This window comes from Lynx canadensis, chromosome B4 (assembly GCF_007474595.2).
Source record: "Lynx canadensis isolate LIC74 chromosome B4, mLynCan4.pri.v2, whole genome shotgun sequence".
Lineage (NCBI taxonomy): Eukaryota > Metazoa > Chordata > Mammalia > Carnivora > Felidae > Lynx > Lynx canadensis.
In genome coordinates this window covers 58,680,450-58,707,163 of record NC_044309.1, presented here as the reverse complement: position 1 = coordinate 58,707,163, position 26,714 = coordinate 58,680,450, and the positions used below count along the sequence as shown (strand labels likewise).

The 26,714-nt window shown below is 36.1% G+C and overlaps 1 protein-coding gene and 1 pseudogene across 1 annotated transcript in view; both read right to left on the bottom strand.

The window, feature by feature from the left end:
* RASSF8 (Ras association domain family member 8) overlaps nt 1-26,714 on the bottom strand; it is a 119,780-nt gene that overhangs the window by 51,191 nt on the left and 41,875 nt on the right. The window lies entirely within an intron of this gene.
* LOC115518484 lies at nt 18,663-20,039 on the bottom strand (annotated as a pseudogene).

Here is a 26,714-nt window from a genome sequence, read left to right as displayed (position 1 = left end):
TGTGACATTAGGCTTGGCAATAATTTCCTGGATATGACATCACAATTACAGGCAACAAAAGCAAAAATAGACACAGAGGAGCACATTAAAAAAAATCTTCTGCAGAATAAAAGAAAATGTCAACAGGGTGAAAAGCAACCTACAGAATGGGAGAAAATATTTGCAAACCACGTACAAGGATTTAACATCCAAAATATATAAGGAGCTCTCAGAACCCAGAAAAAAAGAAAAAGCCAGAAAAAGCAAAGAAAAAAACAAAACTAATAACCAAATTTAAAAATGGGCAAAAGACCTGAATAGATATTTTCCTAAAGATGACATACAAATGGCCAACATCATGATATACGAATAATGCTCAACATCACTGGTCAACAGGGAAACAAATATCAAAACTAGATGGAGGTATCACCTCACATCTGTTAGGATGGCTATTGCATAAAACAAACAGCAGAAAATAAGTGCTAGTGAGGATGTGGAGAAACTGGAGCTCTTGTGCACTGTTGGTGGGTGCACTATTGTAAATAAAAACAGTATGGAGTTTCCTCCAAAAATTAAAAATAGAACTACAGCAATCCCAATTTACATATTTACCCAAAATAACTAAAATCAGGATCCCAAAGAGACATCTGCACTTCCATGTCCATTGCAGCATTATGCACAATAGCCAACACTTGGAAACAAATGTCCAGGAATGGATTAATGCATAAAGAAAATGTATACACATGCAACTATTACTCTGCCATAAAAAAGAAAAAAAATCCTGTCATGCTACAAAGTGGATGAACCTGGAGGACATTATGTTCATAAAATCATCAGGGAATGCCAGTGTCATGTTAGCAAAACTTTGTCTTTTTTTTATCTCTGGTAAGATATCTGCCCAGATCTTTGGCTCAACTAATTGCTGGCTGATTGCTCTATTGTTTTAAACAGTGCTTTGGGCATAAGTTGTTTCACAGTCTGATCCAGTTAAATTTGGGCATCGGTAGTTTTTCTGGCTAGTCTTTGAGGTTTGTTCTGACCTCTTCTTAGCTCTTTGCCCAGTTCTCTTTTGTGAACAAGATGGCCTATGGGTTAGCTTTTTGCTGCTCTTACTTGCTTAAGAGATCTCCATTGTTTTTGAGAGCACCATTAGGTTTTTGTTTCCCCATACTCCATTTCAAGTAAAATGAGTTCCTTCTGGGAGAGCTTAGGTACTACTCTCTGTTCTAATGGACTACCTCTTCCCCTAGGCAAAATCATGGAGCCACTGGTCCAGGGGCTGAGTGGGGGCAGTAGCCTCTGGTCTTCTTGGGCTTGCCTCGCTCTGTATGAAACTTCTGTTTTTCAAGCAAGGTAGAACGTGGGCAATTGTGCCCCAGTATTCCAGGTCTGCCACATCTGGAATAGAGTCTCCATAATATCAGTGGGGGCTGGGAGGAGGAAGGGAACCTTTGACATCTTGGCTGTACTCACCAGGAATTTAGCCTCTTATATAATTTAAAGTTGGAGGGGATGAGAAATGCCGGTAGTCTGCCCTCCTCGTAAGACATGGTATCTTTTCACTGGGAGATGAAAGAGAGAATACCTGTTTTCTTAGCCACACCTGTTGACAGTCCAGCTATTATAAAACTGAGCTGTTGGAAGTGGCGTAGGGCAGGAACTTGTCATTACTTAACTGCCTTACTGGCTGCCCCTATCAAGTACTAGCAGGTTTTCCTGGATAAATGTTTCTTCAGTTGGTGCAACCTATAGAACAATATCCAGTGACTTTAATTTTTTAAAAATAGTTTCCACTAGTTATGCTTGTTTTGCTGTGAAGCAGATCACAGAGCTTCTGGAAATGGAGCCTCTCTTCAGTATCTATACCTTAAGTGAAGGAAGAATGAAATAGTTTTTGAAGTAATCAGGTGAACCACTTCCTTAGATTTTAAAATTTTTATTTCAGTATGTTTTAAAAAGACAAAAAAACTAAGTAACATATGTTGCACACTTTAAAACATGCTGGGTGTTGTTTTGAGGGATTAAAAATAATACACACTTAGTCCTCTATAAGGTGCATAGTTTGTTTTATTATCCTCATTTTATTGATGTGAACAGAGGCCCAAAAAGCTTTAGTAATTTGCCCAAGGTCACACACTTAAGAAGTGGAAAAGCAGGGATTAAAGACATGTAAATTTGCTCCACAGACTGTATTTTTTAATTTTACTTTTCTTTTCCTATAAACAGATACCTACTTAAAATTTAGTTCATAATTTTAAATTTTAAATCATGTTTTTACATAGTATATGGTAATCATATTTTTACCTTAAATATTCTTTGAAAACAGTTTCTAATGGCACCATAATTTTGTTCCAAATTGCCAAATTTCCTTCACTTTCATAGCAGTGTATGATAGTATCTGTCTTATCTAGTGACCATCACTACATACAATATTTTCTTTTAAAAAAATAGCTATCAATCTCTAAAATATTTTCTCATATGGTTGATTTATCTTATATTTACATTTTATTTTTATATTTGCTTCATTACTAAGTGTCTTAGTTTGGGCTGTTAAAACAAAAGAGCACAGATTAGATGGTTTAAAAAAACATTTATTTCTCCCAGTTCTGGAGTCTGGGAGGTCCAAGATCAAGTTGCCAGCAGATCTGGTGTCTAATGAAGGCCCACTTCCTGGTTTGCAGATGGCCACCTGATCTCTTTTTATGAGTGAACTGATCCTATCATATAGGCTCCTGACTTCATCCCAACCTAATTACCTCCCAAAGGTTCCACCTCCAGATATCATCATCACGTTGGAGTTAGTAATTAATTCAACATAAGAATTTTAGGGAGAAACAAAGATTCAGTCCATGCACTAAGTGAATTAGTTTCCTGGAACTGCTATAACATATTACCACAAACTGCTTGGTATGAAAGAACAAAAACTGTTCTCGCACAGTTCTGGGGCCAGAAATCCAAAACTCAGTTTTGATTTTGCACCAAAATCAAAGTATCAATAGGGCCATGCATACATCACTGGTTCTAGTACAGAATTCTTTCTTTGCTTCTTCAAGCTTCTAGAATGCTCCAGGTATCTTGGCTTGTGACCACATCACTCCAATCTCTCTGCCTCCATGGTCCCACTGCTTCATCATCTTCTGTCTCAAAAACTCCCTCTGCCTTTCTCTTATATTATTGCATTAGGGCCCTCCCAGATAATCCAGGAAAAAGATTTAACATACTTATTTCTTTTGTCATTTAAGGGAATATTCACTCTTATCATGTAAGGTGACAAGTGAGATTCTTATGTTCATTTTCTTCCTGTTACATCTTAGACAAATGTCATAAAGCTGCAAATTTTAAGCTTACAGCCCTGAGGCACTTTCAAAGATATAATTTAAAAAACATTTTCAAACAATGGATATCTAGAAAATTAAATTCCCTCTTATAAGAGAGTTCTCTAAAACATCAAAGTTAAAAATGTGGCATTAAGATAATCAGTAGATTTATACCTCATCCAAACATTCCTTTAAAAGAACAATAACTCATTGCCCTTCTGCAAAATGGTAAATCTTTTCCTACATTCAGGAATGTTTTTACAATTCAAAATATCTTATAAACTCAATTTAAAAATACACACACACTTACACTCTTCTACATCAGTGAGGCATGAAGACCATTTATATTATTTATTTAGTCTACTCTAGGAGGTAAAAAGTTTGGATTTTGGTGCACCAAAGCTATTACCAGGAGTTATGAGTACAAAGTAAGGAGACATTTTTCTTTAATATAGAATTTCATACTTCACGTGCTGATGGGTACTGTACCCATTAGGGAAGGCAATTTGGGAAATATATACTTACTCATAATTTGCAACTTCTCAAATGGTATTTGTAATTCTTCTTTTAAAAATTTCTTCTGCATCAGTTTATTATACTCCAAAAAGTCTTATTTTTAATGGCCATATTTTCTAAGTATCAGTAGTATTCCTGAACTCACTCATAATTATTATTCACTGAAACTGAGACAGTTACCTCTTATTTTTAAAAATAAAATATGCTGATATGGCATGTTTTTGTTATTATTAAAATTATTTTAATTATATAATCTTATTATGTTTAATTATTTAAATATATATTAAATTATATTAAGATTATTTTAAAAGAATAATGCTGGTACACTGTAATCTGTAACCAATTTTGACAAGCAGACATGTTGGTCTTACTGGAGACATTCACCAGTGGATAGTTATGACCACTGCAGTCCAGCCCTCCAGTCGTCTTTGTGCAGTCTACCCCAAGCCACCTCCTATAAATGTTTCAATGATAGCATACTACCGCTATGGCCAAACCAAGCCAGGTAGAAGACAACGGTCTCTACCGTGATGTAGACAGCTCCAGGTTCACCAGAGTTGAGTTCAACTCTTGAGAAGGCTTATTGAGCAAATTTGGACATATCTACTGAAGCCACACATGAACTAGTTATTCTATGTAACTGACTACACAGGGGCCAACATTAGTCATCAGGTCTGGGGCCAGACTGAATTTTCCAAATGCAGTGAAAGGCTCTTCTGACAGGGTAGATCAATATCCTTGACTTAGCCCCGTATCCATTCAATATCACTTTTCCTCTGGAAGTGGCATGTTTACAACCAGGACAACACAGTTTTACCTACAGATACTTTCTGCTACTTCTCCCACAGGACCTACATAATTTCTGGTCAGTAATTTCAAGTTTCAAATAATTTTAAGTGTTTAGTTTGCATACATTTTTAATATTCTCTAAGAAATTAAAATCATGTTCTCTGGCTACTAATGCTGGGATCCATATTTGGTTTTATAAATTTTTTTTTAGTTTTATTATTATTTATTTTTTTAGTAATTTCTATACCCCACCTGGGGCTCAAATTCATGACCCTGATAATCACATGCTCCTCCAAATGAGCCAGCCAGGTGCCCTCTTTTCTTGTTTTTAGTCTAGTTTGTTTTTGTTTTTGTTTTTAGCTCATGAGTTTTGTCAATAAGAAATATTAAAGCAGAATGTCATAAAATTTCAATCTAGTTAGTAACGTCAAGAATTTTAAAATTAAAAAATGGATTTGTTAAGCAAATAACAAGCTTCTACAGCTATTTCAAAAATACTTTTAATCAAGAATAAATTCTTCACAGGTGGCTGCCAACCCCTGTATAACATTTATGTGGATGTTTATAGTGTAATGAATATGGGTCAGAAGCATGATGAAATGAAACAATGCTTTTTAAAAAATAATAAAAATTAGCTTTTATAGTGACAAATTCTTAAGGAGCAGATGTGCACTAATTATAAAGGATTAATACATTTCACTAGACGTTAAGTAAACTGATATGCCTGACAATTCACATGCCTCTTACATTTTAGTAGAAATGATATCAGGCTATCTCACAGACATGGGAAAGAGAAAATGTGTTTTGTCATGATCTTGCAGGTTGTGTTGGTTATTAAATTATTGCCTCTCAGCTCTAAATTCTTCCCTTTGGCCCACTCTGAAAATGGATCTGGCACCTTAAGTAGGTTTTCTTGGACAACCGCACCACGTGGAATTTTGTCAAGAGAGGGCACTGGAGAGACACACTAGAGAGGGCAAGAGGAAAGGGTTTTGTTTCCTGGTAGCTCCCCCAGTGCCCAGATCCTACAAGTGTAGAGAGGTCAGCAGAACCAGCAGCTTTCCCAGCACTGGCTTTGGGTGATTTTATACTGGAGTGCCTGTGGTAAGACGCATCCTCAGCAAGTTCCAGGAGGGTTGGATTCTGGGTAAGTTCCATCAACAAGGCACCACACTGACTTTTCTGCAGAGAGCCACAGCCAGGCCTTGTGCAACAAACTCTGAATCTCAGTCCCATGGGGCCTCTTCTTTGGATACTCAATCTCAGTTTTAGGGTAGTGGCTATTAAGATCATATTATATCTGCTATTCCTATATTCCACAGAATTCTCTTTACCTCGTATCAATCTCTCACTTCATATTCCCTGCCATATTTACAGTCCTCTATTAAATTTTCACTGTTCAAAGGACCATATCTTTCCTCTCTCTTGACTGGGCCCAGATTTGTTCAGCAATGGAAAGCACTATTTTTCTAATTCTTCTTTGTGTACCTTAGAATAAATACACTTACTAACAATGAACAATACTGATATAATAAAGACAAAAGCAATCAGAAAAAAGCTTTTCTGTTAAAATACTTTACTTACCTAATCCTATATGGAATTTCACTCCCATAGGAAAAACCAGAGAAAAACAAGTAAGAATGTTCTCATTTACTATTACGTATCTACAGGGGAAACATTCCAGTTGAAAATACTAAAACTGTGAAGCTAAAGCTTGCATAAAAAAAGAAAACTTGCCTGGTTTGTGCACAGCAGAGAAATAAAGAATCAAGTCAATTTTACAAATCACTAGAAATGAAAAGAAAAAGGAAAGGTCTTTAAAAGGGAATTAGTCAACTAATGAATGAACTTCAGATAACATTTTAATTATCTATCCTGTCATGTTAAAGTAAGTAAAAAAATACAAATGAACATTTATGTAAAAGGACAAATACAAATCAAATAGCATGAAGAAAAAGGGGAAGAAGAAAATATTTTCACACCTTTTAAATGGGCTGACATAGACAACTGTCAGCAAACGACTTTAAAAGCAACTTAAATTCTGAAAATTATTTTTTATATTTTATATTTATAACTATGTAAAAACAACTTTCTCACTCAATATAAAAACTGTACAGAACTTTAAACTTTATTTATAAAGCTCTTTCTCATAGGTCCTTATATTTAGATAACAACATCAATAAAAAAGATCCCTCCTATAATGAACTATCAGAAAGAGAAATTAAGAAACCAATCCCATTTACAATTGTGTCAAAAGGAATAAAATACCTAAGAATAAATTTAACCAAGGAGGGGAATATCTGTATACTGAAAACTATAAGACACTGATAACAAAAATTAAAGACAAATAGATGGAAAGACATTCTATATTCGTGGATTGGAAGAATATTGTCAAAATGACCATACTACCCAAAATGATCTATTAATTCAATGCAATCCCTATCAAAATACCAATGGCATTTTTCACAGAAATAGAACAAACAATCCTAAAACTTGTCTGAAAACAAAAAAGATCCCAAATAGCCAAAGCAATCTTGAGAAAGAACAAAGCTAGAGACATGCTCCCTGATTTCAAACTAGACTACAAAGGTACAGTAATCAGAACAGTATGGTACTGGAATAAAAACAGACACATGGATCAATGGAACAGGAAAGAGAGCCCAGAACTGAACCAATGCATATGTGGTCAATTAACCACAATTAACAAAGGAGTCAAGAATATACAATGGGGAAAGGAGAGTCTCTTCCATAAATGGTGTTGGGAAAACTGGACTGGACAGTCACATGCAAAAGAGTATTTTATACTATACCACAAAAAAAAAAAAAAAAAAAAAAAAACAGCAAAAACCTCAAAATAGATTAAAAAAAGAACTCTAAATATCTTATACTATACAAAACCAACCAACCAACCAACAAACCTTCAAAATGGATTAAAAACTTGAATGGAAGGGGCGCCTGGGTGGCTTAGTCAGTTGAGTGTCTGACTTCGGCTCAGGTCATGATCTCACGGTTCATGAGTTCAAGCCCTGCGTCAGGCTCTGTGCTGACAGCTGGGAGCCTGGAGCCTGCTTAGGATTCTGTGTCTCCCTCTCTCTGTACCACTCCCCCCCCCTCCACACACACACACTTGTGCCCTGTCTCTGTCTCTCTCTTTCTCAAAAATAAATAAACATTAAAAAAATTTTTCAAGAAAAAAAAATTTGAATGGAAGACCTGAAACCATAAAACTCCTAGAAGAAATATAGGCAGTAAGCTCCTTGACACTGCTCTTAGAGATGATTTTTCTGGATCTGACTCCAAAAACAAAGGTAACAAAAGCAAAAATTAACAAGTGGGACTAGCTCAAACTAAAAAGCTTCTGTGAAGCAAAGGAAACCATCAATAAAATGAAAAGGCAACCTACTGCATAGGAGAAAATATCTGCCAATCATGTATCTGATAAGGGGCTAATATCCAAAATATATAAAGAGCTCATAAAACTCAACAGCAAAAATACAATTGGATTAAAAAATGTGCAGATGATCTGAACAGGCATTTTTCCAAACAAGACATACAGATAGCCAACAGATACATGAAAAGACACTCAACATCATCAACAATCAGGTAATTGAAAATGAAAACCACAATGGGGGTGGTGCCTGGGTACTTTAGTTGGTTAAGCATCTGACCCTTGATTTTGGATCAGGTCATGATCTCAGGGTTCGTGGGATCGAGCCCCACATCAGGCTGTCCTGACAATGTAGAGCCTGCCTGGGATTCTCTCTCTTCCTTTCCCCTCCTTGCTCTTTCTCTCCTTCAAAATAAATTAAAAATTAAACAAAAACCCCACAACGAGCTATCACCTCACTCATGTTAGAATAGCTATCATCAGAAAGTCAAGAAATAACAAGTGTTAGCAAGGATGTGGAGAAAGGTAACTCTTGTGCCTTGCTGGTAGGAATGTAATCTGGTGCAGACACTATGGAAAACAGTGTAAGTGTTCCTCAAAAAATTAAAAATGGAATTACCATATGATTCAGTAATACTATTTCTGGGTATTTACCCAAAGAAAACAAAAACACTAACTAAAAAAGATACATGTACCCCCATGTTCACTGCAGTATTATTTACAATAACCAAGATATGGAAACAACCTAAGTGCTCTCCATCAATGTAAGAATGAATAAAGAAAATGTCACACACACACACACACACACACACACACACACGGTGACATATACATAACAGAATATTGTTCAGCCATAAAAAAGAATGAAATGTGGGGTGCCTGGGTGGCTCAGTTGGTTAAGCGTCCAACTTTGGCTCATGTCATCTCACTGCTTGTGAGTTTGAGTCTCACATCAGGCTCTGTGCTGACAGCTTTGAGCCTGGAACCTGCTTCAGATTCTCTCTCTGTCTCTCTGCCCTTCCCCTGCTCGTGCTCTCTCTCTAATATAAAATAAAACATAAAAGAATGAAATGTTATTTGCAACAAGATGGATGGACCTTGAGGGCATTATGCTAAGTGAAATAAGTTACAGAAACAAATACTGTATGATTTCATTCATATGTGGAATTTAAAACAACAACAACAACAACAACAACATCAAGAAAAAAAGCTCACAGATACTGAGAAATGATGGGTAGCTGACAGAGGCAGGAGGCAGGGTGTGGGGTGGGTGAAATGTGCTAAAGGGCTCAAAAAGTACACATTTTTGGTTATAAAATAAGTCATGGGGATGTAATGTACACCATAGTGACTACAGTTAATAATATTATATTGCATATTTGAAAGTGGCTTAGACAATAGATCTTAAAGGTTCCTTATCGTAAGAAAAAAAAATTTTTAACTGTGTTATGGGAATGATTTTAACTAAACTTATTGTGGTAATTGTTTCACGATACATACAAATACAGAATTATTATGCTGTATGCCTGAAACTAATACATTATGTATCAATTATGCCTCAATAAAATATTAATACATAAAAAACTTCCTTCTTCCTTAGAAAATTGTTATTTTCTGGAATAAATAGCAATAATATGTAGATTAACTAAGGTAATATTACAATAAAAATCCTGGCCATGGATTTGGGAGATCTTAAAATCTTAGGTTAGGGAGAAACAAATTCTTAATCTAAAGGAACACTATACATGAAGGAAAGAAAAAGCACCAGTTAGACTTTAAAACCAGGGAGAGTCATTAGATAACCCAAAACCAAAATCTCTAACCAACCAACCAATCAAGCAAGCAAACAAACAAAAAACTCCATAAGCAACCCTTAATAACTTCCAGATTTTTAAGTTTAAAACAAATGAAAATGAATGAATATCCCATATGTTTCAAGGGAAAACAGGCCCTTCCTGACTCTAGTTAAACTCTTTAGTTGAAGGTTCTGACTCTCCAATTTTGGAGAATATGACTGCTTGACAGGCAAAATACAGGATGAAAATAAAGATAATAGTAATTTGGTAACAAATTATAAACTCCAACTAGCCACCAGCACTTCAAAGTAACCATTATTCAGAATTAGTGGGGTCTGTGGTCACAGTGTTATAGAGAAGTACTGTCTTCTGTTTTTAAAGTATGAATAACTAGGACCTTATCAATAAAGAAAAAACAGAAACGTGTTATTGAGAACAAGGAGAGTTACTAAAGAAACATTATTGAGTTATTTCTCTTAATTTCATTTATTTTTCCAAAAAGCACACTCAAGTCAGCATTTCTCACAACACAATAACAGACTGTCTAGTCTCTTCAGTATTATATATTTTCTTCTCCTAACATCACTATAAAAATAAGCAAGGAAAATTTTCATTTCTTTGTAAATGGAGATAAGTAACTTAAAGTATAAGGTTACTTAACTTTAAAGATACACACAAAAGATAAAGAATTTTCCATGGCCTCACATATTAATTTGGATTAAATTATACCTCAGTCTCTTTGCTGGAAAAATATTTTGATATCAATTATTTTCTATTTTTCAGTTTTGTGCCACTATTTCAGAGGAGAAAAATGAAGAACACATTTTCTAGAAATGTGAACAGTAAAGAGCAGACAGGAATGACAATTTATTATAGCAGGTATTACTGGTCTTTGGCTTAAACATGCCAACCCTGAATCCTGTCCTAAGATGCTCTTCAACAATACTGCAGGGAGGGGAGTCCCTCTTATCGAGGAGTCAAAAGACACACTGGAATGCCTATTTGATCATATGTGAAATTAAAAAAAAAATACTATCTTGAGTTGAAGTAGTAGTAAGGTCTGAAAGAAAAAAGGACTATAAATAAATAAGTATATAAGAAAGGTAAGTAAGTAAATAAAGCTGTAATCCTAACAGCTTTTTATTTCCATAACTGCAGCCATACACAGAGTTTCAAATTAATTTCCTGACTGTATAAAAAATCTAATTTCATTATAACAAACTCTATGACCACCGTCAAAATTTGTTTATTTCAAATATCCATTCTAAAAATTTTTCAAATAAATAAATATTATAAATAAGTAAAATCAACTTGCCTTAAAATTTTTCTGACATGGAGATGACTTTTATATGCTATTTAAAATGAAAGTTATCCTGAATTCAATTCAACTGTCCACACCAATGAAGGCTTCCATAGATAATTATTGCATATTTGTTCTTCCTATCAAACAAAGCAATAGTTCACACCACTGAAATTTCAGAGAAAGCTAATAAAAGACACATTTAGAGTTAAAGATAGCATGTATATTTTACCTTGCCTATTAAAAGTCTGATTGTTTGACTACAGAAGCCAAGAATGTAACGATTGCTAGAAAGGATTATCAGCTCAGCATGAACACATACCATGTACAATTAACCATGTCTGCCATGGGCACATGTATGCACATATGACATATTTCATCATCCTTCATATGTAAGTTGCTGGTTAAGAACACATTTTAGTGGTCAGGCAGCACTGAATTCAAATCCTGACCCTACCACTTATTAGCTATATGACTTGAGACAAATTACTAGCTCCTTGGCTCTACAGTGGAAATAATAGGGGTGCCTGGGTGGCTCAGTCGGTTGAGCCTCCGACTTCAGCTCAGATCACGATCTCGCGGTCCGTGAATTCGAGCCCCGCGTCAGGCTCTGGGCTGATGGCTCAGAGCCTGGAGCCTGCTTCCGATTCTGTGTCTCCCTCTCTCTCTGCCCCTCCCTCGTTCATGCTCTGTCTCTCTCTGTCTCAAAAATAAATAAATGTTAAAGTGGAAATAATAATCCTTAAATTTGTCAGAGCTAAATAACAATGAACATGAAGACTTAAATACAACCTGGCATGCAGCAATTACTTAATAAAAATAGCTATTGGTATTATTATAGGAGTTAGTTAGAGTCTATAGGACTATAAATAAAAATAAAAATAGCTTAATAAAAATAGCTATTGGTATTACTATAGGAGTTAGGGTCTTTCAGGACTCATCAGCGACTGATCATTGAACATGATCTTGAAATAGGCAGTTCTCTGCCCAAACCTGCTTGTCATAGTGAGCGAGCTTTCGTTCAGCAAGCCACTGGACACATGGCACCAGCCAGCTGTGGCTGCATCTGCAGCACTGGCAGCTCAGGCAGGGGACACGAACACAACCCCATGAAACAACAAAGGCCCACACTCTCCTATTCTTCAAACCAATGCTACAGGTCTGAGGTTTGTCCCGACAATACAGAAAAGCGCCATTTACTCAGAATGAGGTTTAGAAAAATAATGGTTACAAAAATAGAACCGTTTTATTCTTCTTGAGACCACTCACCTACCTATCAAGTACAGGATAAGAACTGGTAATTACACTCTTCTAAGAATTTCAGAAAAACTCTTAATCTAGGCCTACTCAACACCAGCCACATTGAAAGAAAAAAGACTTCTATCAACATGAAATCTACTTTAATGACAAAGTATACATATAACAAAAAAAATACCTTTAAAAATTTAAGGCTAGTTAGAAAATGCATAAGCAGGAAGAATACATAACCAGAAAGAATGAATAATATAACTAAAGAGAAACTGGGGCCTTTTATTTTATAAAAAGTAAAGTTTTCAACAACTAAATACAGTGTCAAATCTTACAGTATTTGAAATTCTAATTCTATGATTATGATTTCTAATGAACAGTCTCAGCTATTATTCCTATTACATGATTTTGCTGAGCCTGAGTGACTCTGATCAGAAAGCAATAAAATGGGAAGACAAAGGATTTAAGGAGTCAGCAGACCTGGGTTCACTTATATTTTAAGTGAACGCCCTTTTAAACTCACGCATTAAACTCATTTTTTTTTTCAGCTGTAGAATACCTATAAGAATATTTTTCACATTAGTCTGCTGTGAGCATCACCCTAAATTCACCTATTTAAAAGTGTTTTATGAACACCAAAGTGCTGTCCCAGCAGGTGGCTATCAGCAGAGAAGCCACATTTTTCCATGCGTTTATAAAACAGACTTGGATTACTGCAAACGAGAGAAGCTGGGAGGGAAGTCCTGTGGGCACACCACATGAAGAGAACTCTGCCCCCTCTATTGAGCAGAACTGCCCAACCCCCTGACTATGAGCCTGGATCAACAAAGAACCCTGTGGATATCATGCTGCTGCCTACATGGAAATCTCACCATTTTTTTTTTTTTTTTTAATTTTGGGAGATATACCTTCCTGTGTTTTGATTCTATAAATTTGGGTGGACAAAGCACAAAGATGGAACAAACTGTACCACTCTTAAAATTCACGTGGAAGGAAACATCATAGACACAGAATACTCAACAAAAAACAAATCTGGATACTAATCATAGTACTCACAAATTTTTTAAAAACTCAACGCACTTTTGTGATTAGCAAAAATGTAAACAATATATGAACACAGTGTCAAGAGTGTGTCAAGAATGATGTATTGACATGAGGCCAGATGGGAAGATGACTTCTATTCTTCCACCTTCAGAAACACAGAAAGCTGTTTACAGCCACTGAAAAAAGGCTTATCTAGTATTCAAGCAACCAACATTCAAGTATTCATTGCCAGCTACAGTGTTATTTGGGGAAGAAGTAGAGACTCGGTTTTCTCACTTTTTAAATATTAAATGTCTGACAGCTTTTGTTAAAATCATTCGTAATATTTATTAAGTACTTACCACACGCCAGGAACTATTCTAAGTGCTCTGAATGTATCAATTTATTTAGTTCTCATAATAATCTTAAAAGGTAGGCACTATTATTATCCCCACTTTTTGTAAGAGGAAATCATGGCACAGAGAAGTTACAAAACTTGCCCAAGATCACACACCTCATTAGGAGTAAGGCCAGGATCTGAAGCCAGGCAATGCAACCAGAACTCAAGCCATGAACTAATATACCCTACAATCTAATAAAATAAATAATTAAGCAGAATATATATTATACTTAATGGTTTCAAAAAAACATTTATTAAAGGTCTACTATTTGCCAAACATATGACAACAAAAGCTTTAAAGACACTAGATTTAAACAAGTTGATGAGTTAGTCTCTATTTATCAGTTAATTAATTATGTCCTCACATTTACTTGACTCAGCTGTTTTTGGGACTGGACGTGAAGAGGAGGCAAGGGCATAGAAGAGTAACCACTACTAACAAAAATGATATTGCTTACGAAAAAGAGGAAAGTCTTTCTGGGAAATATTTGACTAATTTTTTGGAAAATCAGTTCTGGGGAAATTCTCAAAGGACCTCCTGATTATGTAACACTGAGTAAAGTCAAATGTCTACTATCTTCAGTGAGAACTTCTTTCCATGGGCACATGACTGTCAGCTCTCAGATATGGAAATAACACAAGCTAAACCAGCATCAGGCCTCATCCCAAAAGAAACTGCAATAAAAACTTCTGTCATCTGATAGTATTGCTCCCGGATTCATTCATATGTGGCTGCAACTTATAAAGGTTTAATTTTGTAGTGAAATACCTCAAGATTTAAAATAACAGGATCATTAATCAGTTATCTTTTATTTCATTCGTAATTAGTCATGGACTTCTTGCTATTCCAGTTTTCATGGTGACCACTTTAAAATGAAGAAAACTTTCTCACTTGTAATTTCAATTGGCTTTTCCCATTCCCACACTTCTTAGTGGAAGCTCCTAAGAGCTGTCTGTGTACATCTCTCCCCACCATTCCTTCAGTTGACTCTCATTTTGTACACAAGCACATCTGCACCATCTCTACACATTTGGTCCTAAATGCTCCTCATATGAGAATCTGTCAACTCATATAGTATGGTCAAGATGGTCTGTGATTCTCTATTGTATCTTTACCGCTGTGGCTCCCTCAGAAGGGACAAACACAAGATCACATGACACAAAGCCTTGAGAATTCTCTGGGTTCTGCAGATGTTACTGTAAGTCTTTTTTTGGTTTCTGAGATACAAAGATGGATAATTCCTCAGATGACCTCAGAAGATCTTTCTCAGATCTGCACTGAGCAGAACAAGAAAGTCAATTCTTAGCACTAACAAGGTAAGTGATAACCTATCACCTTGGATTCCAAAGATGGAAGGACAAGATGGTACCAGGGCCCTTAAAACTCTTAAAAATGACAAATGTACTAAGCTAAAGTGGAACAGTTTCTATTTTTGTCTTCACAAACAGAATGGATTCTCCCTTCTATCCCCTAGTTCCTTTTCTCCAGCCTTTTTGGTATCTAAAAGTCCTTCAAGTTGTTGGCCTAAAGGCTCCAACCAATCATTCTCTACTCTGTCTCATCACTAATTTTTCTTTTGCAGAAAAGAAGCATTTCTTTTCTTCTTTACCAAGTATTCCTCATGTTTGTTAGTTGGCAAAGTCAACCAGATATTGAGGAGAGAGAGGAGTATCAGACTAACTAAAGCACATAAATCTCCATTTGGTAATATAAGAAGAGATAATTAGGGAAAGAGTTTTCCTATTATTCCTTAAATGAACCACAGTGCCCATTCTCAGGACCAGGGGAATTAGGGGGCATGTAGCAAGCAAAGTGTGTAGGGTGCAAAATGTAAGGAGGCATCATTCTCAAGTGCCAACATTATACTTGCATGACTCTAAAAGTGAGTGCCTCCTCAGTCTGTGCCCTCATAGGTGACTCACTTTCCTTATTCTAAAATCCCTGTGCCATTTACCCACAAGTCAAAATGGTTAAGGTGGTCCCAGTGGACAAGAAGGAAAAATTTAAGCTGCACTCAGATGCTTTTTGAGAAGGAATTGGTTCTGCCTTCCCTTCTAATTTCCCACTAATTTCTAATTTAGTGTCTGGTTAAAGCCTAAACCTTTGTCTGGTGCCTGATCAACTTTACTAAACAAAAAAAAATGAATAAACACCAGAGAGTGAGAAGATGATCCCAGGGCCTCAAAATCTATTATATATTAATTGACTATTCCAGAGCTATGTCATACCAGATGCTTGGACAACTAGTGGTGCAGCCATAGGCATCCCATGGCTAAGCAGCATGTCAGCCCCCTTATATCAGCTCCAGCATCATCACTATCTTCTTCAATTTTTATTGTCAATCAGAGAATACGTAAGTAGCTATATTACCCATCTTAAAACAAAAACAAAAAAAATTTTTTTTGATCCCACTTCCCCTACCAGCTATCCTCCATTTCTTGATCCCTTTTCATATTCTCATCTTCCATCTCCATTGAGCTCATTCCTGTCAGGCTCTTAACTCCCATCACTCCACCAAAACCATGGTCACCCATCATGTTTAGCTCATCGCTAAATCTAAGAGTCAATTAATCACTCTCTCGTCCTTATACACTTTCTTCATTTGGCTTCCAGAACAGCTGCACTCTTTTGCTTTTCCTCCAATCTCATTGGTGTTCCTTCTCAATCTCTTCTCTATGCTTTTGAGAATTCCAAATCTCAATCATGGATCTTTTCCATTTATATTCACTCCCTTGGTGATTTCACTCAATTTGATCATAACTTGAAATACCATATACTTGACAATTCCCATAAAATTTCGAGCTCACACTCCTCTCTGAACTTCAGTCTCACATTCAGATGCCTACTTAGTGTTGCTACTGAGTGGTAGACATCTCAAACTCAACATGTCTTTTTTTTTTTTTTATAGTTAGACTAAATTTATTCAGTACCCTAGTAAAAGTTTTGATTATAAGTACAAAACAGATTTGTAGATTTATAATATATTAATACAAAGTGCATGACTATATACAGTACATCCTACAGGCAAAGAGGTGGAAGGGGAAGAAGAAGGCTGTGGTTGAGGTCTAGTAATAAAGAAAGAAAGAAAGAAAGAAAGAAAGAAAGAAAGAAAGAAAGAAAGAAAGAAGTAGAGATGATCCATGTTATAGTATATTCTACCACCAATACTGTAGCCAAAATGTACAAAAAAAAAAAAAAATTTCGGAACAACAGGAGGAAGATGATAATGGCTGGGACTCTTGTAATTCACCTCAGAGGCTATGGGAGAGCCAACCCAACTCACGGTGTAATCTGTGCATATGGTGGCTTGTAGTTTTTGCCATAAGGAAGAAATACAAAATTTTAAGTTTAGATTAAGAACTATAAAACTATATGGTGCCCGTAAAAAAGTGGCTGACTCCTTACTGTTATTTATACTATCTAATTTTTAAAATCCAGTTTTAAAAATAAGCACTGAGTCATGTTATTATGAGGTAGGCAAATGATCCTCCCTAATTATGAAAAGTCTGAACCAGTGATAGGTTATTCCTGAACGTTTAGAAAACAGGCAATGACAGTACTTTGGTTTGGGTTCAAGTAAAAAGCCTTCAAATGAAGATTTTGGATTTGAAGAGCTCCGTGTTCCGGATGCATCATCTATCATCTCAATGTTCACAAAGCCTGACTAAAAGAAGTCAAACCTAAACCAGCCCACTCAGCATTAACACACACCTCTTTTCTTTTAGAATTTTACTTTAATATAGAGTGGAAAAAAAAAACAAAAACAAAAACAAACCCCAAACCCTAATAGGTTAAAACCAGTCAAACAACCACTCTACACAGACAAAACCTTCACAAAGGTCAACTGAAGTAATCCAGAGCTAAAACTGAATTGCGCAGATTTTCAATGAAGTCACCAGTCATGTAACACAAACAAAAGTCAATTATTTACACACTAAGCAAGCCCTCTAAGAAATGTGCCCCAAGAAGCATTAACCTTTGTTTTTTTGTGTGTGCCATCCTGAAGACTTGGACATTTTTAAAGATAATTTAACATTTTTATTTATTTATTTTTTTTTTTTAATTTTTTTTTCAACGTTTTTTATTTATTTTTGGGACAGAGAGAGACAGAGCATGAACGGGCGAGGGGCAGAGAGAGAGGGAGACACAGGATCGGAAACAGGCTCCAGGCTCCGAGCCATCAGCCCAGAGCCTGACGCGGGGCTCGAACTCAAGGACCACGAGATCGTGACCTGGCTGAAGTCGGATGCTTAACCGACTGCGCCACCCAGGCGCCCCTATAATTTAACATTTTTAATAGAATGTGATCTCTACCATGCGGTAATGCTTTGGTTCTCTTCATTTAGGATTGCTCATCCTAAAACTTGACATTTCCCCAGAGGAGCTTTGATTCTGCTTTAGAAGTTTCAATATAGATTAAAATCTTTATCAAAAATGAATATGGAGGGAGGTGACAGAGGATGCAACATATACACTCAAGTTACCTCTCTGTATGTTTAGAAACTACTCCTTCAAGGCATTTGCACCAGAGAGCTTAGTCTGTCCTGCTTAATATTCAGTAGTACAGGTTTGAATCATCAGAACCTTGGCAAGACCTTAAATTATTAACAACTACCTCTTGGGGCAAGTCCACGTTACTGAGTTATGACAAATTTATTATCATGAAGGAAAACAAGTATAGCCAGCCATCTTAAAAATGCCCCAACCACTGCTTCTCAATATAGAAAGACTAAAACTACATTACGTTTATCATACAACAAATCCCATCTCTGTCCCCTGAAATTCCCCTAGATTCATTCATTAGAAGGGGATTAAAAAAAAAAAAGACTTAAAGAGCACTTTACAGCAGCATTCAGCTTTCCTATGAAATACTCAGCATCTTAAATATTATGTACACTTTTTTTCTTTTAGTAAGCTAGACACTGGCTTCAGAGTTTGTGGAACTGGAGGAGAAATAACAACCCATTCAAAACTATTCTAGAAAGTGTCTTTTGGCAGAATAGCAGGTATCCAAGTTAAAAATAGGAGGGTTTTGTTGCTTTGTTTTCTTTCCAAAATTTAAATCGTTTTTTTGTTCCCCTTCTACCTAAACCTCAGTCACCACTCCTGAGTGGAGATGGGCAGAGGCTCTGGCCCCTGCTCCTCCGGCTTCTCAGCAGCTGCTTTCTTATTGCTGCAGCAAGGCTTGAATAGATGTGTGTCAATGAGAACTTCTCCAAAACGGCCTTTATAGATAATCCCACAGCATATTTTCTGGTTTTTCTAGTATGTGAGATCTAAAAAGGAAAACACTGGCATTCTATTAGAGCCAGGAGCCATCTCTGTATCTGAGCCATCATCTGACTGGTTACCATAACAAGGAGACTGAGCTGGGGAGGCACTTGAGGTGGTACCGTGAGCATCAGAATTGTGATGTTTAAATTCCTTCTGTAGTTTACTGATCTGGTTGCTTTTTATCCTGTTTCCAGATAGAGTTTTCACTGTCTTTGGTTTCAATGCTGTCTTCAGACTAGGTCCTGCCCTTGCATGTACCACGATTCCAGTTTTTTGTTTTTTGTGTGTGTTTTTTTTTTTTTTTTTTTGATCCTGCTGGCAGATTTTTCCATCTTTTCAAAAACAGGACACAGGCATTACAGATGTCTCCTGAACGAGTCTCATGCAACCCAAAACAGCTCTGGAAGTCCTTTCCATAGCATTTAGTGTCAGTGAATTGAGAACTGGAGGACTTAGCTCTGCAAATACAGCAGCCCTCTATACTTTGGTACATCTTTGGCTTGTGAAAACCAAACATCTTTTCTTCTGGGCAATAGTCTTCCAAAATCCCGAGGTCTGGAGTGCATGCCAAGCCAGCGTACCCCTTCCAACCGCTCCCTCCTCCTCAACTGCCTTTCTAGCTCAAACTCAACAAGTCTTAAAAGAACTCTTATTCTTACCACCCCCCACCCAATCTGTTGCACCCATATTCATCTCAGTTCAAAGCAATTAGAATGTATCCATCTGGTTGCTTAAGCCCAAATGCCTACTGTTATCCTTGATTTCTCTATCTCACAAGCCATCATCTAATCTGCCAGGAAACCCTATTGGCTATATCTTTGTCTATGCTACCATAATTGCTCACCTAACTGCAAAAGCCTCCTCATGAGTCTCCCTGCTTCTACACTTGTGCTTCCTCTACCCCCAAATAGGCTATTCTCAACAAAGAAGCCAGAAAGAAATAAAAGAAAAAGGATTTATAGCAGAGAGGTATGAACTTAACTATGTAAATGACAAGACTCAATGAAGTAGCTAGATGCTCACACCTTTACAGGCCTACCTTGTTTGATTGTGCTTTGCTTTACTGCACTTTGCAGATATTGTGTTTTTTACAAATTGAAGGCTTGTGGCAATCCTACAACAAGCAAGTCTTTTTTTCAACAGCATTTGCTCACTTTGTGTTTTTCTCATATTTTGGTAATTCTCAGAATACTTGAAACTTTTTCATTATTACTTTGTTATGGTGATCTGTGATAAGTGCATCATCATCATCACTGAAAACTCTGATGATGGTTAGTATTTTTTAACAAGGAAGTATTTTTAATTAAGGTATGTATGTTGTTTTTTTAGACATAATGCTATTACACACTATTAGACTACAGTGTAAATACAACTTTTATATGTACTGGAAACCAGAAAATTTAGTTCACTCACTTAATTGTCATGTTTGCTTTACTGCAGTGGTCTGGAACTGAACCTACAATATCTCTGAGGTATGTCTATGTCATAAATGCAACAGTTGTAAACGTAGGTATGTAAAGTGCAGGTACGTTGATAGGAAACTCAAATACTACAAAGGGGACTGTTGTCTGTGACATGGTTATTAAACTGGAGAACAACTCTTTTTCAACTTCTGAATTAAATATGATTTTCCCTTAATTTCCATAACAGTTGTATTCCTAGAAAATTCATTATATATTAAGACAATGCAAAAATGCTTTGTGTATACATGTAAAAAGTTATGCTCAGTTGTGGTTTTTCAATAGGAAACTGAGGGGGCCATTTTAATATCAATATGTGGAACTGTCCTGTACACTACAGGATGCCTGGCATCTCTGTTACCCATTGACTAAATGCCAATAGTATTCTTCCAATCACTGTAATAATCAACAATGCTCTGACAAATTTTCTAAACACCCCAATAGTGAAATTACTCCTGCTTAGAAACACTATTCTAAAAATATAGTGTCCGATCCTACAGAATATCTTGACTCTGTAATTTCATCAAAAGAAGCATGAATAGGGCGCCTGGGGGGCTCAGTAGGCTAAGCATCCGACTCTTGATTTCTGCTCAGGTCATGATCTCACAGTTCATGGGACTGAGCCCCACGTTGTGCTCTGTGCTGACAGTGTGGAGCCTGCTTGGGATTCTCTCTCTTCCTCTTTCTCTGCTTCTCCCCAGCTCAAACTCATTCTTCTCAAAATAAACAAACTTAAAAAAAAATGAACAACATATTGAAAAGCACAAAGTGCCATCTATCTTGAGTGTGGAAATTAAATTCATTCAGGAATATTCTGGTATATCCATTGATTCTCAGTCCAAACAGCCCCTTTGTCCTAACATGTTGATGAGCTTGGCTTTCTTGTGAGTTGGGGATGGGGTTATGACAGCCAACAATCATGCATAAATACATAATTTGAAACCTAAGGAATGCTGCTGCTATGTAAATCCACTTTGCGAGAGGGAAAACAGATGGGGGAGGTACCAATGTACAAAGAACATGGGCTGACCAGGAATCAAATGAGGTGTGTTGTAAGAGATGTATCCACCTATTTGACAGATCTTTATTTATTGGCTAGGCACTGAGACTACAAAGATGATGAGAAGAGTTTCTGCCCTACAGGAGATGTCTAAAGGGAGCAAATCAGTCTCCAACTGGGTCTTGGTTTCTTCAAGCTCAAATCTGAATGTTCAGAGTGCTTTCCAAGAAAAAATAAAGATTTTATGTATATGCTATAGTGTAGCACAGGGAAAATACAAAATGAAGCAGGCAAGATGGTACTAGAGTTAAAATAGTCACTCATAGGACATTATTTTATTTCTCACATGAGAGTGTAAATATTACTACATGAAATTACTATTTTGTTAATAGTAAATGTCATTATATTTCTACTTCTTGATATAATAAAAAGATGGAGAGTATACATTCAAACAATTCTCAGGAGCAAAATGGAATAGAAATGGCAGTTAATGTCAGCATGTTTTTTTCTGAAAGCATTATTTGCTGTACAAAAAAAATAGCACTTTTAATCATTTCATCCCTCACGCAATTCACATTTTGACAAGGCAAAATCTGCAAAGAATTTGCACACCAAAATTGTCTGGTGGCTACAGAGCAGCTCACAGAATAAAATGTTAACAAAATGAATGGAATGTTAAGCTAACTGGCTGGAACCAGTATATATAGATTTTAATGTTATCTATTTATATCTAATTTTTTTTAAGTGAGAAAATTTTAAAGTAGCAATATCCTTTTGAAGAATGAGGATATTGTAAATATTTAATTTCTTGAGATTATAGAAAAGCCATCAAGAATAAAGAAAGTAATTTTTCTCCTTACAGAGACAGCTAAAGTTTAGGTTGTTCTAAGTCATTAACACTTCTACTTCTTTTCCAACTAGAACTTTATCTACTTATAATATTGATTCTTTCAATTTCAATAAAGCCCAGAGCCCTAGAAAAGGGCTATCATTTAGAATAAGAATTCCTTTTTTTTAAATTAGTCATCTCCTTGGCATCCACATTCATATTCACACCTAGCTGTACTTGTTAATTCCCAAACACATCATGCTCCTTATATGCCTTTCTAGGCTTTGCATATGCTATTTCCCAGGCCATTTTCAAAGGCTTTCTCCCCCCCTCCTTAAAGACCTACTTACCTTTAAACACTTAACTTAAATGGTAGCCACAAACAGCCTTCCTAAACCTTTGCACAAAGTACTTCCCATGTGCTCCCATAGCACCTTCTTCATTCCACAAAAGTGTAATTTATGACAGGACTAAAATCATTTACCACCTGTCTGTACTCCACAGACTCTCTGTAAGCCTAAAGACCGGGAAATACCACCAAGTCTGAATATGGATTTGCTAATGAAGACAACAACTATGAAAAATAATGGTGAAAATGCTGTGATCATTTTGCAAAAGGCCCAAACCTTGAGGTCTATTACTTCTTCCAGTTTTGTGTTATTAAAATTTATTTGTAAATGATAAGAAAATCAAACTTGGTATGTATATTACCAATTATACTATTAATTTTTAAGGTTTCGGCTAGATTTTTTTCCCCAAGGAAGAAATACATCTCTACAACTGATGTGCAAAAACAAGTGCCTTTGATTCTCACCATGTATTAAATGCAAATAAATATTCATGCCTGAAATATTTAAGAAAAAAATCCCCCTATTTAGATTATGTTCATCCAAAAAATAGGAAAGCACATAAGAAAAAAGCATACCACAGGAGAATTTATAGGGAAAGTGGGTGTGGTTCCTGAACACTACAATTCATGCTTTCAGTGTTAAAAAGTGATTAATTGAAGCAATATAGACCAACTCTCCACAGGAAACTGAGGAACCACATGTGCACTTGGTTATGAGTACCACCTACAATGTCCAGTGGAATGAACTATAAAGATACATTAAGGTTAAGTACCTAATAACACAGCTATACACAAACTTACCCATCAGCAGAACTAAGGTAATTTGCAGAGACAGAGAAGGGAATTAACAGGTGTCCAATTTCCACATATATACAATGTTTTATCAGACTACAACTTCATTTAATCTTTCTAGTCACCCTGTGAGCTAGTTATTGTTAATCTCAGTTTAATGAGTAAGGAACTAAAGCTCAAAAAGATGAATGTGACCTCACTTGTCCTATATCCTCATTGTCTCACTCAATGACAATGACCTGTGTTCTCTGAGCATGCACCACAAATGAGGCATGCTGAGTGACCACTCATCCTGGTTTACAGTTTACATGGTTATCCCAGCATAATTAACAATAATGCCATGTTTCACTCTCCAAAGTGTCTGGTTTGAACAATTACATAGTTTCCATAAGTACAGAAGGGTGAACATGTGCTTATATAAAAATATATCTAGCCTAAGTCTGAAACAAGATCGAAGCATTTGGGGAAAACAGTACTCTTTCAATAAAATTGGTGATAATTATAATACACTGAATTTTGTACATGCTGAGACCTTTACATACACAGTTAACCCTTGAACAACACAAGTTTGAAATGTGTGGGTCCACTTTTATGTGTATTTTTTTTCCCAGTAAATACAGTATAGTACTATATAAATGCATTTTCTCTTCCTTAGGATTTTCTTAACATTTTCTTTACTCTAGCTTACTTTATTGTACAAATATAGCAGATAACACATATAAAATACAAAATGTGTATTGATTGTTTATGTTATCAAGGCTCCCAGTAGTTCTGGAGAAGTCAGAAGTTATATGTGGATTTTCAACTGCATGGGGGCTGGCACCCCTAAACACAGCACATTAAGGATCAACTGCATAATTTAATCTTACCTAACATCCGAGTAAGAAAACTGGATTTTAGAGACTAATCAGTCAAGGTCACACAATTAATAATGGGATAAGCTGAGTTGTACCCTGACAGATGAGTCCAGATGACACGTGGCAGTTTTTGTAGCTTTTTGAGGCATCTTAAGAAGGGATGAGGTTGAAGCCAGAGTCTAGGAAGACTATCAAGATTGCCCTTCCCACAATGTGAATCTCTTTCCTCTAAGTCCCAGATCTTTGGTAGGTTCTACTAAGTGGTGTGCATGTGTTGTGTTGTGCTGTGTTCTCAGAGAATCCATTAAAAAAGGAAGGCTTAACCCTGGACAAAATGAAGACTATCCATAGAGTCAAGTCAAAGACAGATGAGGGGATTCTCACTGGAGACACGAAGCCTTGAGACTTATCAAGATCATGGGGATACTTTTATAAGCTTTGAAACTGGAGATTTAAGACAAGTTTCCCTAAATTTCTAAGGAGCCAAGTATACCCTGGCTAAAATGTGAGAGAAAGGAAGAGGGAAAGAGAGAGAGCATGCAAGTTCAAGAGTTCAAGAATTGCTATAACATGGTATCGCTTAGCAATAAAAACTAAAAACTATGTTTTTCCCATCTGGTGTGAACCTGCTTAAGTTGGTGAGACTATATATTCCTGACAGCAGAAAATATGGACTCCATCCTATTCTACTTTATAACTTTCATGAGGTCTGCTTTATATAAAAGGAATTGCCTTTGTAAAATTAGAAAGAGTGTTATGGAGGATGACTGGGTAGCAGTTGGTTAACGGTTGGAGTCATGATCTCACAGTTCCAAGCCTCTGCCCCTCCCCTGCTCATGCTCCTGCACACTCTCTCTCTCTCAAAATAAATAAATAAACTTAAAAGAAAAAAAGTGTTATGGTATCATTATTTCTTGAGTATTATCTTAGTAATACCTTAAGAACAAAAAATGATTTTGTATTTTGGTCCTGTTTAATTTTTGTATTCTTTCTACCACATTCAGGCAGATATAAGCACCATTTCAATTTGTAGGGATAGAAACCAGATCACAGAGAATGACAGTGATAGGTGCAATCAGAAGTAGACTCAATCAGAATCTTGAGTATACCAGGTAATTCCATACTAACCTTATTTTTATAAACTCAGCCAAATGGAAGAATGCACACTACCCATATTTACTGAACTCCCACCAATTCAATGAGCAGTGTGATAATCATATCTGCCTTTAAGATTATTCTGGTAATTAAAGAAGTCAACCTGTAAAGAATCTCGTGTAATACACACACACACACACACACACACACACACGTACGCACACACACACTATTACTTATTGCTGTAAGTTTAAAAAGGCATAAATAAATGTTGTATGCACATTTTCTGCAAAGATACCCAAGAAACTGTTAACAATGGTTCCTTTAGATAGAAGAAACACAATGAGGAAGAAAGGAATCTTGTTTTTCATTTTATACCTTTCTATACATTTTAAACTTAACTGTATTACTTTTTTTTTTAATGAGCAATTGTTTTAAATATATGAGAACTAATGCTTTGCTAAAAGCCTCTTTTCTAGAATTTCAGATACATTGAGTCTCTGCATCTTCAGAATAAAGTTTAATAGTTTCCCGCCCATGGCCATTCGCATTTCTTACAAAGTTTAATCCCCAGCATAAATTTTTGTTGCTACTATGAACAGATATATATATAAATAAATCATGATATTTACATTATTTATAATGGAATTTTACTATATTAAATATCTTGGGCATTTTTTATTATCTACAAATAATTCTGTCCTTTTCAATAATTCTCTTTTTCTGTTAATATACTGGCTAAATATTTCAGAGCTATTTTAGATAGTAATGATGACAGCAAGTAAGCTGCTAATTCTAATAGGAGATAAAATTGTGTGTTTCGGGGCGCCTGGGTGGCGCAGTGGGTTAGGCGTCCGACTTCAGCCAGGTCACGATCTCGCGGTCCGTGAGTTCGAGCCCCGCGTCGGGCTCTGGGCTGATGGCTCAGAGCCTGGAGCCTGTTTCTGATTCTGTGTCTCCCTCTCTCTCTGCCCCTCGCCCGTTCATGCTCTGTCTCTCTCTGTCCCAAAAATAAATAAACGTTGAAAAAAAAAATTAAAAAAAAAATTGTGTGTTTCACCATTACTAGTATTTTGGCTATTGATAACTTGATCCTTGTTTATAACACATAACTTCAGCTACTTCCCATAAAATACATACAGTAAATATCTCTAAACAGTGAGATAATAGGTGATTATATTTTCCTTCACAATTTCCAGTAAATTATGTAGGTTTATTTAGGTTTTCTACATCTACCTTATATTTTTAAAACTCAATTTTGTTGATTTATGTTTTTTAAAAGATTGCCCATTTGATTCAGA